General features: G+C 37.8%; 1 non-coding gene across 1 annotated transcript; it reads right to left on the reverse strand.

Annotated features, from left to right (window-relative positions):
* Window positions 1-7735: 7735 nt before the first annotated feature.
* On the reverse strand, window positions 7736-7868 carry LOC130020188 (small nucleolar RNA SNORA61). Its single transcript, XR_008791963.1, has one exon. It is a non-coding gene; the product is annotated as a small nucleolar RNA SNORA61 (small nucleolar RNA).
* Window positions 7869-8508: the final 640 nt, after the last annotated feature.

Genomic DNA, 8508 nt, shown 5'->3' on the forward strand with positions numbered 1-8508 from the left:
CCTGGTAAATGATAAAATTCACGCCATGTTTTCTGTTTGCCTGGTTAGAGGACATTAATATTGAAAACTTTGAGAAAGCTTGTGCTTATAATTAAATTGACATTGATTAAAAGACAATAATATTTTTTGTGGTTGCTTCTTATAGACTGCTAGCAAGAACTGTCCATTATGCAGTCAATATGAACAACTTGATCAGCCTAGATAGGTTATAGGCTGAGGAAAATCCCTTATTTAGTGTACTTAACATGAACACTCTTCAAGGGCTTGTTAAGAATTATCATCTGCTTTGCAGTTTGTAACATCAATTAAATGATTTTTGACTATGCGGCATTTACACTCCCCCCCCCCCCTTCAAATGACAAATTCAGAATGGTGCTATAGGAAGTCACCAGGACAAAAGAAAATCACCTGTACCATGTAAAAGGCAATAAGTTGGAAAAATATTTGGGGCATTATTTCTGTTTTATATAATGTTTAGCATAGTAATTAACATGTATTGAGACTTACTCAATACATGTTATAGATGATTGATATTTTTCAAAGGATCCAATTTAAGCTTTATGTCATACTCATGACAACGGTACTGTTTTATTATAGAATTTCATAGATAAGCCTAAGCTCTGTGCCAAAGAGGCTTTCAACCAACAAAGGATGTGACAAGGGGTTTGACCCCAGTCTGTTGGACTTTGAAATTCAGTTTTGAATCTCTTGGTATCCTAACATTCCAGGGGTAAGCTGCCAGAAACTCAGCCTTTTGGGATCATTAGCTGATGAAATGCAAATTCTAATGACCCTTCATCTTGTCTTATCCAATGGTAAAAACTTCAGGGTTGCAAATTTGCTAAAAGGAATTATAAAGCAAAAAGGATAAAACACAGCCTTGAGTGAGGTAATTTTCCCCTAAATCTGCCCTTCTAGTTAAGAAGTATTTCAAACATGGAGTCTAGAAAGTATCTTTTAAAGTATCTTTCTGGATTTTTTTTTTTACTCAGCCCTCGCCATACTGTTAAAATTCTTCTACATGATGTTTGAATAGTCTGTCAGAAAATAATGATTGTTGCTTAAAATTAGAAGTTAGTTCTGTATTCTAGCTAATTTAAACTATCAGTGTATCACTGTCATCCCGTTGCTCATTAATTTATTCAAGCAGGTGCCAGTAGCTTTTCCATTCATCCCAGCCCTGAGATTTTAGCAGCCTCTCCTTACTTGTCCTTCCCAAAATTCTAAATGTATTGGAGCCTCTTTCAGGGTCAGCGGAATGAGACTCATTATTATTACTGTTTTGGACATACCTAATACGTCACAGGTAGCTTGCCAGGCTCTGCCATGAACTATTTCCCTATACATAAAATTAGGTTCACAACCTACTATAGCACTGTCCTCCCATTGTTCATGGATTTGCTCGAGTAGGCACCAGTAACGTCTCCATTGTAAGAATTGTTACTGTTCTTGGCATATTGAATACGTCCTGGGTAGCTCGCCAGGGTTTACCATGCGGGCGGAATATTCTCAGTAGCTTGTCGGGCTCTCCAAGAGGGGCGAAGGACTAGAACATAGGTTGGCCACGTGCAAGGCAAACGCTCTACCCACTATGCTATCGCTCTGGCCCACAGCCTACTATAATGTTGATAATTAGAATTTTGAGGAGATTTCACCTAACAGTAAAATCAGGCAAGATTATTGTTTGTTTTTTTTCTGTTACAGTGTCACAAAATTAAGTACTTCCCCACCCCCCCACACACAGAATTGCTATTCCACATGTAAATCTTTTAACACATAGCAATTTATTTTAAAAATTAAACTGATACTTTAAATAATACATTTCATACCTAAACTGTAGAATAATCTGGTTAAGGAATAAGTAAGTTCTCTTGGTGGCATCCCATATGGTCCCCCGAACACCACCAGGAGTTAATTCCTGTGTGCAAAACCAGGAGTGACCCCTGTGCATTGCCAGGTGTGACACAAAAAGAAAAAAAATATTGTCATGGAAATTGAAATGAACTTAGTGAATGACGCTATAATTATGGAATATAGTGAGTTGCAGTTTAAATTTAGTTCAATGTGCTCTCAAGGAATAAATAGTGGAACTAAAGTAGGCGCCGGCTGAGGTGGGGTTTAGGAATGCGATTAGAGATGTAAAATCTGAAACTGCCTTTCACACATGGCAATGCATAGGAGCCTGGATTTCAGGAGCATGGAGGTTTCATTTGTGAGTCACCAGAATGTAGATGTTAAAATACACCCATGAATAAGTTCCATTTATACCAGGATGAGATAGCTCAGGAGTGAACATAGACTCAAAAGAGGAAGTCAACCAAAGTTTGCATCTCCAGCAATGCCAAATATTTTTTTCTTTTTGGGTCACACCAGGAGATGCTCAGGGCTTCCTCCTGGCTCATGCACTCAGGAATTACTCCTGGCGGTGCTTGGGGGACCATATGGGATGCTGGGAATTGACCTGGGTCGGCCATGTTGGCTGCATGCAAGGCAAGAGCCCTACGTGCTGTGCTATCGCTCCAGCCCCCAATGCCAAAATTTAAGGGGAAAAAAGGAAAGGAAATAGGAAAAAATAAAGAAAATAATTAAAATAAAGTGAAAGAGAAATCAAGAATGTTGGTGTCCTGCAAAAAAAAAAAGGGCCTTTTAATTGATTCAACTACAAGTAACAGAGAATCTACAAACTCTAGAGATGTCATAAACCTGGACATTTTTCAAAATAACATGATGTATTTAGTATTACATACTACAATAAGTCTCTTTATTACTATATTTCTTAGTTTATTGCTTTGTTACCATATATCTCTATTAAACTCTTGAGTATGTCACTGGAACTTATTGTACCAATATGCAGCAGAAAACAGGAGTCAAATGAATTATAAGCAATTACAGAAAGATGTCTGAACTTTCAAAGAAATATGTCGGCAGCCTAGGCAAACAGGAAATGGGGAGAGCTCCCAGGTGAATAACTGGAACTTGGAGATAAACACTCTGACTTAGGGATAAACCCCACTGCAAAGCACTGTGCTTCAATGTGGAACGGTTTCCTGCAACCCACAAAATCATCAGCATCCCAGCTTCACCTTAGCCACTGTCTTCTTGCCCAAGACAGAAATGTGGATCAAGAAAAGGTCTTAAACCTTCCTTAACAGTCAAGGGACAGGAGAACTGATGTGGTTGGGGGAAGGGGGAGGGGAGGAGGGGAGATTCTTTTCTACAAAGAGAACCCACCTTAATCAGAAACAGATTTCCAAGCCTTGTAAATCACCAGACATAATAAAATATAAAAAAGAGGAATTTACCTTCATTCATGGATAAAACAAAAGCCTAAAAAAAGAACCTCAGCACATTAAAGTCTTCTAAGCTCCCCAAAGAATATGGCAAAACAATAATCATAGTGTTCTTATTGAATTAAGGAAATCAATAAAAGAGAAATTCATTAAGAATAGATAAAATATGAGAAAAAATCCAAATATAAATTTTTGAGCTAATGATATAGTTACTAAACCAAATAAATAAATGGGCCCTCAGAAGCTGAAAATCGAATCAGTGAGCCGGATGATGAGGTAAACTAAATCATACTCAAATATCTTTTAAAAGTGTAGATGAAAATACAAGATTTGTGGGATAGCAACAAGAGGAGAAGCATTCACATTTTAAATTTAATCAGATCAAAACAGAAAATCTGAATGAGTCAGTTACAAGCATAGAAATTGAAATAATAATTCATAGTCTTCCAACCTTTCCCCCTAAACAAAACTTCATGTCCAGATAGTTGTACCAAACCTTCAAATATGACTTAATACTTTCAAATTTCTTCAAAATATTGAACATTTGAATTCCTTCAATTTCATTTGAATTCCCCCAGAGATCAATAGCACTTTTATAAAAAGTAGAGGCATATCACACACACACACACACACACACACACACACACGAAACAGATAATTATAGAAAAATATCCCTAATAAATATAGATACAAATATCCTTAACAAAATATATCCCTTCAATTCATTAAAGGGGTAGTTTATCATGACCAAGTGGGATTTATTCCAAGGATTCAAGGATGATTGAATTTATAAAAATTAATATAATATACTACATGAATAAAAGCAAAGGTAAAATTTGTGTCATTATGTCAATAGGTGCAGAGGAAACTATTTGGTAGATTCAAGATTCATTAATCATTTAAAAAAACACTCAACAGTGGTTGGAGCGATAGCACAGTGGGTAAGGTACTTGCTTTGCACATGGCTGAGCCGAGTTCAATTCCCAGCATTCCCATATGGTCCCCTGAGCATCGCCAGGAGTAATTCCTGAGTGCAGAGCCAAGAGTAACCCCTGTGCACCAACAGGTGTGACCCAAAAAGCAAAAAAAAAAAAAAAAAGAAAGAAAACACTCAACAAAATGGAGATAGAAAGACGAAACCTCAATGAAGTAGGGGTCATGTACTGTAGACATACCCCTAGTGTCATACCCAGTGATAAAAAACTGAAAAAAGTATATCTTTGAATATCAGGCTTATATAAAAATGCCTATTCTCATCTATCCATAGTAATTAGTTAACAAATAAAATAAAATAAAAAGCATTTGAATTGAAAAATAAGTTAAACTATCACTATTCCCAGGTGTCATAAAAATATACATAGAAAACTACAAAAAGTCCACTAAAACAATTTCAAAATAAATCAATATTGTAACCCAGCAGACTTAAAAATCAATACACAAAATCTATATGGAAACAAGAAAAGAGAATAAATTAAAAAAAAACCTTACGTCATTTACAGCTGCATCAAAAAGAATAAGATATCTAGAAAGCTAATTAACAAATGAAATAAAAAGATGCAAGTGACAATGGAAAAATGTATGTGACTCTTAAAATAAATTTTAGATTCTAGAAATTGCAAAGATAGTTCATGTTCATGCGTTACAAGAATGAACAAGTAGGCCAGGAGGGAGTCATAAGCAGGAGATCCAGGAATAAGGAAAGCCATTTCGGTACCCGGGGCTATAGTAAAGGAAAGAATAGGTGATCAATATTTGGCATATTTTAAATGCCTGCTGCAGTAGAGTGACTAGGTGAATAATCTAATGTGTGTGCTCTGGAAATACACACAGACCAAGTCCTAGAGCTTCGCTTAAGGCTAGAAGCTTACACTTTGGAAATGCCTAGATACTTGAGGTTTTCAGAAAACCAGGAAATGGTCCACTTTTCACTATCATTTGAATTCAAGGACTAAACTGTTGTAGGCCAAAGGAAGAAGTATCATGTGATTAGCTAAAATGCACAGAGATGATGATGAAAATCCAAGATGATAAGAGGAAGTCTAAGCAGAAATGAAACTTTAAACAAAAGAAACCAAAAAATATATACTGAACACTTACTAAATTTATAGCACAGCTATTCAAAAGATTTAATGTTAACTTTCCAAATGCATGGCAAGCAAAAAAATTGGAGGTATTTATTTCACTGTAATCTTTTAACAATGAAGTAACTGAATTTTTTTTCAAAAAGTATTGACTTTTGTCCTTAGAACATTTTCTTCTTTAATAACTTTATATTCTTTATATTTTTTGTATGAGTACTGCTATTTATTCAGCCACTGATTAGCTGATTGAATTGGGCATGAACTCCACCTTAATTTTTTATTTATTTTTTAATTTTTATATTTATTTATTGAATCACTGTGGGAAAAGGTACTAAGCTTTCAGGTTTAAGTCTCGGTCATACAATGATCAAACACCTTTCCCTTCACCAGTACTCATTTTTCACCACCAAGAACCCCAGTATACCCCCCCAAATGCCTGTGAAGCAGATGATTTCTACTTAACTCTTCTCTATATTGATTACATTTATTATTTCGACAAAAGATGCACCATTATTGTTTGGAATTTCCCCCCAAACAATCAGAATTGCTGAAAAGGCATTGTGAAATATTTTGTTTTCTATAGCTGTTTATGAGAATCATATAATGTCATGTGGCTACGATTTTGAATTTCTGCAAAGAGCCAGATAATTACAAGATTGGGTTCTGTATGTCTGGACATACAACCGCCCTCCTTCCCCATGAGACTGCAGTTGCCCCGTCACCGTCAACTCGTACCTGGCTTTCCTATAAGCTCTGAGGTGGCGGCCTCCTTGCTGCCAGGGGGGAAAAAGGCGGAAGGGAGCAGCATCGTTTCCCTTTCTATAGCTGGTTATGAGAATCATATAATCTTGCGTGGCCTCAATAGCGGCCTCGCAATTTTGGATTTCTGCAAAGAGCCAGATAATTATGAGATTGTTTTCTGTGCGTCTGGTGTTATGGCTGTGCCAGAGAGTCGCTCTGGGGGGCAACTCGTGACCTCTGTAGGGCTCGAAGGACAAGCCGGTACCACCCCTTTCCCATGAGACTGCAGTTGCCCCGTCATCACTGGCTCATACCTGGCTTTCCAATAAGCTCTGAGCCGGTGGCCACCTTGTATGCAGTCCAGATGCATTTCTACCCAAAGCCTCTGGGTTTCAAGATTTGTTCTGAGTCTCCAGTATCATGGCTATTAGTCAGCTTGATCAGGAGCCAGAGAGGCTGTTTGTAGGCGGTGACTCGGGGTCTCGTTGGGATGCGGAGAAAAAGTCGGCTCCACCCCCATGTGGTGAGGCCTCATGTGTCTCATCACTGCAGGCCCAAACCTGACTGTCCAGTGGCCTCTGGAGGATGGCAGTCACCAGGCCACCAGGGGGAGCAGGCCAAGGCACAAAACCTAATCCCACCTGGAGTGGCCCAGCACCAGTAATCTACTGCAGGAACAGGACACATTTCTGCCAAAAGCCTTTGGGTTCTGAGATTCACTTCTGAGACTCTGGGATCATGACCATTAAGCAGTTTGATCAGGAACCAGAGAGACCATGTCTCCAATTATATAGCTGAGCTGAAAGTGGTTTGTGGGTGTGTCTCCCACATACCTAACTTTTGGCCATTTACTTTCTTGGTAAACTTTGCCCCAAGTTTTTGGGGTCTGGCCATAGGCACAGCAGCAATTTTGGGGTATTTGAAAGTTCTGACATTGCCATCAGGCTGCTGATGCACTCATCTCACAGGTACAGATTGACCTGCTGGCGGCACCATACCCCCATAACTTTATATTCTTTTTATTAGTAAAAAAGAAGTATGAACATATTCAGAAAAGAGAATCAAAGAGCAGGGACCTAAATAAAGACTATACATATTTTCACACTTCCTTTTATAAACTTTTGAGAACTATGACCTCTTGTTTCTCTCTCTCTCTCTTCTGGAAAACAAAATTCTCCACTTTCAGGAATTTTTTTGAAAACTGTATGGTTAATTATTTAAATTTTTATTGATAATAATGATAATCAAGTAATATATGAAATCATAAATAACAAAAATAGCAAGCAATAACATTTAAATGCATTTCTTAAATTGAAACATAGAAATCGTCACTGTAATTATTACCGTAAACACCAAAGATGATTTGCATTTCTCACATTAAGAACAGCTGTGGTATTAGATTTAATTTGTTCTCATAAAATATTGACTAAAACACAATAAATAGTAAGAATAGCACAGGTAGCTCAAAACTAATTGAATGGAAAGAATTCTAGTGGCTTAAAATGAACATTTCCAAAGGGACTCTTCAATTATCCAGGAGGTCTGTAATAAGTTAAATCTCACTAGATTTCATTATTTTTTGGTTATCAATTATTTGAAAACCTAGCTTTTTATCCCCCTCAGACTTGTTTGAAACTAGGCTATGTGCAACATGGCAGACTTTGAGCCCTTTGAAGACATTTTCAGTATTTCTGTTCCTACTTTTATGACTACCAAGACCAGTGTTCAGATCTGATAGAAAAAGGAAGAGGAGATATACCTAGAAATTTTATTGATTCAGAATCTAATAAGTGCTCATGGCTTACACGTTCAGGGGACACTTCTGACTGAACTCAGGCAACCACATGGGTTGCTGGGATTTAACTTGGGTCAGACACATGCTAGGCAACTGCCTTACCCACTGTACTACCTCTCTGGTCCCATTCTGCTTTTCAATCTATACTTGAAGAGCAGCTTCGCCATCAAGTCCTTCCTTCCCAGGTCCTCTCTAATGTAATCTCATTCCATCTGAATGATCCTTTTTCTTTTCTTTCTTTCTTTTTTTTTTTAATTTTTATTAGTGAAACACCATGAGGTACAGTTGTAGACTTACAAATTTTTGTGCTTGGGTTTCGATTATACAATGATCAAATACCCATCCGTCCACCAGTGCCCATTTTCCACCACTATGGATCCCAGTAATCCCTCCCACCCCCATCCCCCTCATCCCACCCTGCCTCTGTGGCAGGGCATTCCCTTTTGTTATCTGTCTCCTTTCGGGTGTGTGGTCTGCAAAAGAGGCATTGAGAGGCAATCATGTTCAGTCCATAGTCTACTTTCAGCATGCATCTCCCATCCTGGGAGGAGCCTCCAAACACCCTTTATTTGGTGCTCCCTTCTCTATCTGAGCGGCCCTT

This window comes from Sorex fumeus, unplaced genomic scaffold (assembly GCF_029834395.1).
Source record: "Sorex fumeus unplaced genomic scaffold, SorFum_2.1 ptg000010l, whole genome shotgun sequence".
Taxonomy (NCBI): domain Eukaryota; kingdom Metazoa; phylum Chordata; class Mammalia; order Eulipotyphla; family Soricidae; genus Sorex; species Sorex fumeus.